We start from the raw sequence: 8450 nt of genomic DNA on the forward strand, positions 1-8450 counted from the left end.
ATATAGTTTTCTTCTCGTCCTGTATCTATTAATATTAAATATTTTCGTTGTTCCATTATTTCCGTTATGTAGTAATGATGTGGTTTTATATCTTCTTCCATTGATTTTTGTGGGGTTTTATCTACTCTCCTTGAGGTACTCATTTTTGATGATATTTGGGGTATCTCATTGTTTATTCTTTTCGATGTGCTTAGTATTTCTTTTACTATTTCTAAATCTTCTTCTATATCAATTTCATTATAACTATAATCGTTTTTATCTATAACTGTAACTATTCTTTCAAAGGGATCTTCTATTTTTATTTTATCTATTTTATTTTTTGCTGTTATTTTCTGTTTTGTTGTTAGAACATATAAATTTTTACATCTATCTGTAAATATTTTACTTCCTGGGGCTAGTTCTATCCCTGACATTCGCCAGTATAATACTAGTGATTTATCTATATTTCTGTCATTTATTGCTACTGAGTAGTTATCACTTATTATAAACTTAAATTTTTTGGTATATGAGGTTACCTCTTACTGCATTTATTATACTTTTTTCTATGGGTTGTATAATTCTATCATCCGTTAAGTATATTTCTATGGGTGTATCTATTCCTTCTCTAAAACATGCTTTTATTAATATTTCTGTTCCTCCTAAATGTACATATTTAATTGGATTTTTAGCCTTAATATATTGTATTTCTTTATTTATTATTGGTATTTTGGCCTTTCCTTTAATGTATTTGCAATCTATGATATGTTCTCTTTGACTTACTACATAATATTCTTCTCTTTGTCGTTTAAACCATTTTCTTGTTGTTGGTATTTCGAATATTTTTGCTACGCTTAGGTCTAATTCTTTTCCTTTTATTTGTTCAAATATACTATTATCAAATATTATAATCTGTTCTAAAGATTTTTCGTCTTGATGTTCTTCTTTATTTATTATTTGTATGTCTTCTTCAGTCATTTGTTATATTATAGAATTCATTATCTGATTCTATTTCTATGTCATTATCTATTTCATTTTCTGATATTTCATATATGCTATCTTCACTTTCTAATTCATAATCTATATATTCTATCTGCGTATATTTTTCATCTTCTATTATTATTTTTGATATTTGTTTTTTCTTTTAATTTTTAGGTAATTTACAATCTCTAGCTATATGTCCTAATTTTCCACAATTATAACAAGTACATTCCGTTAGTTTTCTTTTTGGTCTATGTAGTCTTTTGGTTTTGTAATTTTTTACACAGTACCTTCTTCTTGGTTTTTTATATTTATATTTTGATCTGTATTTTTTATTATATTTCTTTTTATAATACCTATCCGTACAACCAAATTGAGGTGCTGTTTTATTTTTGCAACATGCCAAGTTTTTTACTAATATTTTTTCCATTGTTATTTCTTCTTTATGTTTTTCACATAGTTCCATAAACCATCGTTGCAAGAATTTCATTCTAGCTCCTAAGGTGTCTGTTAATTCTGCTTCATTCCAATTTTTTATTATTTTTGAATTAAAAGGTTCTGGTAATTTTGTAAAATATAATTTTCTTATTTCTTTACTTTATTCTGTGCTATATGTTCCTTTATAATAGTATTCTCTAAATGCACATGTATATTCATCTATGTAACGCATATTACATATTGCTAATCTTGTCATTAGATTCCGATTTATAATCTTTTCTTTATTTTGTTCTTCTACCGCTGTTGTCATACTACTAAATTCATTCCTTATATCTATTTCGTATTTATATAATATTTCCATGGTTGTAGTGGCTATTCCACCATCAAATTTTTTATTATTTCTTAAAGTTGTTAAACTTTCACTTGTTAAATTTTGTAGCCATAATTTTACTGTTCCTATAAGTGTTCTTTCTATGTATCCTGGTGCCTCTGCTATTACTATCTTGTTATCTATTAATTGTTTTGATATATATCCTATCCATAATTGAATTGCTTTATTTATATCTGCTACACAGTCTAAATCTAAAAAATTATGTTGTCTAGTTATTGGTTTATGCGTCCATTTTCTACTTAATCTTTTATCTCATGTAGTTTTTCTCATATTGTTCATAATTTTCATTATAATATTTTAGATTAAAATTTTTTGGGTTTTTTACTCCTGATGTGCTAGGTTTTTCGTCCATGTCTATTTCTCCTGCATTTATTTCTAAATTCTTTGTATTATCTATGTTTTCTAAAAGTTTCGTATATGTTTCGCTTGTTTCTGAATGTTGTTCTAGATCATCGTCGTTTAATTCATCAACTCTTATTTCCGGTAGATTATCTTGGTTATTTTCTTCTTTTTCTTCTAATTCATCTTCTAGTTGCAATTTTTCTTTACATTTAATTATCTCATTTGCTAATTTTGTTGTTTGTTCTTTTTCTTTTTGTTTAATTTCATACATTTCTTTTAATATTGCTAGCTCTTTTTCTAGCTCTATTATTTTAGTATTTTTTACTTCTTCTAATTGTTGTACTTCCTTTTTTGCTTGTTGTTTTATTTTTCAATTTCTATTTTTCTATCTATTTGTTCATTTTCTTTTGTTATTCTTATCATAGCAGTTAAACTATCTTCTAGTTTTACCGTTTCTTTTTCTAACATTAAACTTATATTGTCACCTATTTTCTTATATCTTCTTCCTAGATTAGAAAATATTATCTTTATTTTTAATCCGTCATAATTTTCTTATGTTTTTTTATCTATTGCGTATTCTTCTTTATTCATTTATAAATTATGTTGTAGTTTATATTCTAAGTTATTTATTTGTATTTCTAGATAAAAAATAGTCTTTCTTTGTGCTAGTATAGATTTGTGACAAATTCCTGCAAATATATTACTATTAAGTCTATTTTGCCTATGTTCTAATTTTTGTCTTTTTGCTATGATTATTTCGTTAAGTTTTTGTCTATATTCGTTATTTTTGCTATTCATTGTATTTTTAAATATTGAATATATTTATATTCTATTTTAGATATATTATTTACTAATTGATTTAATTTTTCGTTATCAGTTTTTGTGATATTAAGTTGTTAATATTCCGGATATAATTTGTTTAATTTTTTTCTTATTTTTCTTAATTTTCTACTTGTATGTTTCTTACCGTGTTTCTTATTATCCATAGCTCTGAGACTATTAATCTTATGGTTCTAAATTAAAGTTATGACAAATATACCAAAATACTCTTTAATCTTGTGGCCTTGAACATGTCACGTGGAAAGTTAAAGTTAAAATGTTGCCAAAAAAAGGAAAGGAATGATTCTTTTCGGAACAGTCTAAAACGGAAATTATGCCATTCCTTTTTAAACATAGGAAGTAAATAATATGGTAATTATTTGTATTCCTGTGGGGACATTTGATAATTATAGCTAGTACTAAGCAGTTAAATAAATTATTAAATGCAAATCATAAAGATCACATGAAACTATAGTTTCATGGGATTAGGATTAACGATAAAATAGAAGTGCAAAAACAGAAAACAAGAAACGATTTTTGGGAGAAATTTCCATTTTCTTTTCTCTTATTCAATATTTGTAATATCACATCCTTATATAGAATTCATAGACATCCTAGGGCTTCCCATTTCCCTGTCCAAATAGGAGTACAATAATTCATTTCCCTAATTAAATTACAATGACATAACTATCATAAATACAATTTATCATATTTACCTTATTACCCCTCTCAAGTTGGAGCATGAGGATCCCAAATGCCCAACTTGCAAAGCGATCCTATTAAGTGTGATATATAGAGGATGCAAAACACAATTTATAACACACGATAGATGGTGTGATGCAACGTATATAACACGTGATAGATGGTGCGGCACACCATATATAACATCGAATTTCATTGTGATAAATGGGGAAACACACTATCTGTAACATAGAATCTTGATTTAAAGTTGGGGAGAAGGTTCATAGCCTCCAAATGGACAGATAAATGGTAGCTGCAAATTAGCCATGAGTTGCCTAAAAGGATTTTCATCTTGCACCTTCTTTGGAAGTGCGAAACCCCTCTGCAGAAGCGCATAATGCGGGTTGAAAAACAAATTATTGATGCTCATACATCACATACCTGGGTTGAACCAATGCTCGTATACCTACCTTTGACTCACTGATCAAGAACAAATGTATTTATCTCATGTACATCCTTTTTAACTCTCTTTGGTACAAATTTATAACGCGCCATGAGGGCATAACCTGATTTACGTTTGGAGGTTGTGTGTGATTTAAAATAGCTTTTGTGAATAGTAGAATTGAACAACTTGAGTTTTATTGTGTGTGTCGAATCGCGTTGTCATTTTATTATGATAGATTGAGAGATGAATTTCATAAGGAAAAATATCAAATTTTAGTCTTATTTTAAGTCTGTTTCATACTTCTTACAAGCGAGACCATCAAAAAATTATTGGCAAAAGGTGACTAAATTTTTTTGAAAATGGAGGGAAAGAGTGAATTCAAAAGCAATATCTTGTCATGACTCGTACATTTTTCGTTTGAATTTGCGATTGACAAATGGATGCTGAGAAACCCATTATAGTTTGTCTAAAGTCATTCAGTTCAATTAATTTTTTGTAACACCAGGGAAATTAGTAGACTATACTAAAGCCTTATGTTAGGGTTCTAGAATTTGATATGAGGGTTAGAGTTGTAGAAAAGACTTTTCGTACTAAGAATGAGGGGTTTAGGGGTTAAACGTCAATGCACGTGTTACACCCCGTAGTTTAAAAGACCATCTAGGGTTTAATTGAGGGTTACAAGGGTATGTGCCAAGGCAAAAGGGGAAAAGCCTAAGCAAAAGGCCAAGGTTGCCCCAACCTTGGCAAAGACTGCCAAAGTTCACGACCATCACCACGACCAGTGGTCTTGACCACGGTTCGTGGGAGGCCTCGTGAAGGTCCCTTAGCATTGTGGGAGGCAAGACCTTGGGGCAAGGCCACTGGACCATGGACCACGGGCCACTTCACGGTCAATGGTGAAGACCGTGACCCGTGGGAAGGCTCGTGCTCATGCCATAGATTTCTATAGGCCAAGACAAGTGGCCTAGCTACTGGTCCAAGGACCATGAGCAGGACCACTGTCAGTGGTGAGGACCATGACCCGTGGTGCCTCTCGTGAAGCCTGGATAGTAGGCTGCCAAGTGGAGGAGCTTTTTGGAAATTCCAAATTAGGTAGTTTGGATGGGGTCATTTTGAGTAGTCTTAAAACGGCTATATAAGATATTTTTACCCTTTAACCACCCAATTAAGTCACTATTTCAAAAGACCCAAATAAAATCCCCAAAATATTCTCCTCTCAAATGTTTCTCTCTCTAGAAAATTCAAGACTTGAAGAAGAAGATAGAGCTTGAAGCTTAGGTCAAGAACAAGACTCCGTTGTTGCAAGCTTTTGTAAGGGCTTTGAATCAAGGTATGTTAGGTTATTCATCTATGGATACTTCCATCCATAGAGCCTCCTAGATTTCCCCCAATTATAAAGATAAAACCCAATTCTAGCTAGGGTTTCTTCCTATGTTGTGGGTATTGTTGGGTATGATTCTAATTGAGTGGATAATACTTATTTATGATTGATTTAGCATTGAATGATGATATTATGGTGAATTTATATGTTTTCCATGGTTAACCCTAGTATTATTCATGAAATTGATATGATATGAGTTTGTGCCATGAAAGGTGAAAGTGAAGACTTAGAGATGATCTTCTAGAATTGATGTTATTAGTAGTAATTGTTCAATAATAGAAAAATATAGACATGAATTGAATTAGATTATGGTGCATATGATAGATCATGACTAGTAAAGTTGAAAATGGACCTTTATGATGAATTATGAGTAGAATCACCTATTAATGAAGCATGTCATTAGAATGCCCTGAAATCTAGGTATGAATGATGATAGTAAGAAGTAAAGCTTTGAGTGTAAGGCTTATAGTCATGAAAGTTGATCACTAGGGTTTGGAGAGTAAAGACAATATGATGAACTAGGTATGCTAAGGCTTTGAGAGTAAAGTCTATATGAGAATAGAAGCTTAATGGGTAGAATTATGGTTGAAAACCTTTACCTACCTAACCTACCTCATGAATGCTTGAATGTATGAGGTGATAGAATCACTTGAGTTATGATGATAGTAAGGTCTGATGTAATATTCTAGATATGATATTATTCATAAAGATGATGTAGAATGTGAAAGGTCTTCTCACATAGAATTATTCTAGGTTGAAAAGCTAATCACCTAAAATGAATCAAAGAATGCTAGACTAGAATAGCTTGAAGTTGTGACATATGATCCCTTCATGTTTAGCTTGGCTTGGTAAGACAAGACCAAGATTGGTAGCTTGAGTTAGGAGTTGTCATGGTAGCTTAGGATGGAGGAACCATACTCTCCTAAGGGTAGCTTGAATTAGCATTTGAAGATGCTTTCATGGTATCTTGAGTTAGTAGTGGTCATGGTAGCTTATGATTGAGGACACATACCCTCCAAAGGTTGCTTGAACTAGCATTTTTGAATTCCTTCATGATGTCATGACTTGGTTAGGCCAACACCATTTCATGGTAGCTTAGGATTGAGAAATCATACTCTCTTAAGGGTAGCTTAGGATTGAGAAACCATACTCTCCTAAGGGTAGCTTGCATTAGCATTATAAAATGTTTGCATGGTAGCTAGGATGGAACACTTGTACCCTTACTTGAATAGCTTGGACTTTCATGGTAGTATGCCCTCCATGGTAGCTTAAATTAGCATATTGTGGTCACGTTAACAAGATGATTAGCTTGGTCTAGCCTAGTAGGGTGTTATTCCTCGGTAGCCTTGAATTGATAACTTGTGATCATTCATGTGTGATGCCTTGCCTTGTACTAAGAAAAGAAGTACCTTAAATGAGTAGAGGCAAATAGTAAACGGGGACTAGTCCCCAACTAGTGAGTATGTATGATAGCCTAAGGTGGTACTTAGTATGAATGATATTATGGGATGCAATTCATGCATTGCACAAGTATGACTTGAAGCTACTTATAAAGTGTTTTCTTATATGATGTATGTTTAGCTTGGGTTGTTCCAATAGCTGCCTTCCATGATATGATTGACTAAAGGTGATAGTCTCCTTGTCTATATGAAGAAAGCTAAGAATGATACCAAATGAATGGTAAGTATGAATATGGTGACTTCAAGGTTATGCTTGGTGTGAATGGTATTATGGGATGCTACTCATGCATTGCACAAGTATGTTTTGAGGTTACTTGAGACGTAGCTCTATCATGATATGAAAGACTAAGGGTTCAATAATGATTATATGATGCTTATGCTGGAAACTTTTCTTATGAATTATGTCTTATGTTGACTAACCCTTATGTTATGCTCTTATGATGTTATGCTAGCTAACATATTTAGTACATTTTATACTTACGCATACATTACATTCTCATCAAATGTAGGGTTCGAAGATTTGAGTTCCAACGTTGAGGCTAGGTTTCTAAGGAGCAAGGAGTTGAAGAGTTGGTGAGTCCTCATAGGTTCGAGAGAAAAAATCACTATTTCCTTTGTATTTTATTTAATGTTTTGGAGACCTTTGTATGGGCTAAGTCCCAAGAGTTTTATTCAAAAATTGTATTATATGGTTTGAGACAAAGTGTAGTAAAGATTTCCTCTTGCTTTTATAAAAGACTTCGATTGTATGGATAAAGTTTTTTAAATATCCGAACTTTTCTATTATCTTATGTTATGATATGCTAAGGGCTTGTATGAGATCCCTTCGGGGTCAAGTACGCCATGTTACTTCTAGGGTGTACCCCTAGGTCGTAACTATTTTAGACTAGCTTGAGACCTTGTTGGTTTGTGTCATGACTTGGTCGGTCATTTTTTGTTTTTCCATAAAATTTATTGTTTTCCCTCCCTTGATTGACTCTGATTCTTATATGTTTGAGTTTTGAATAGTTGGTTTTGAACTTCGAGTTAAAAGTGAAGAAATTAGTAAGCTTTGAGTTTGAAAGGTTAACTTGTTAAGAAAGTTGTTTTTGGTTTCTTATAGAGTTTCGAGCTTGGGAATGGAATTTCTTCAATTCTATTGATTCTGGAATGTGAAATCTTATCCTCGAGAGTTGTCAGTACCTGATTCTGAGTCTTTTTGAGTATTTAAGGTCCTAAGTTGTGAAATTGTGGAATTTTAGCCTTTGGGTTGACTTTAGTCAACATTCGAGGTTCACATACTTGGATCGGAATTTATGAGAGCTACGTTGGATTTGGGCAATGATTTTAGGCATAGGTGAGGTCTTGATTGATTTTTGACAGGTCCCGAGCTATTTTTAGCATTTTTAGGTGTGAGTTAGTTTCTTGTGGTTTTCATGAATGTCTAGTCAAGGAGACCTCAAATACGTATTTTAGTTATTCCGTTGAGTCTGAAACATCGAGTATAATTGATGTACGTATATGGTTTGTGTGCACGGGGTTCCGAACGAATCCCAT

Source organism: Solanum stenotomum, chromosome 3 (genome assembly GCF_019186545.1).
Source record: "Solanum stenotomum isolate F172 chromosome 3, ASM1918654v1, whole genome shotgun sequence".
NCBI classification, from domain to species: Eukaryota; Viridiplantae; Streptophyta; class Magnoliopsida; order Solanales; family Solanaceae; genus Solanum; species Solanum stenotomum.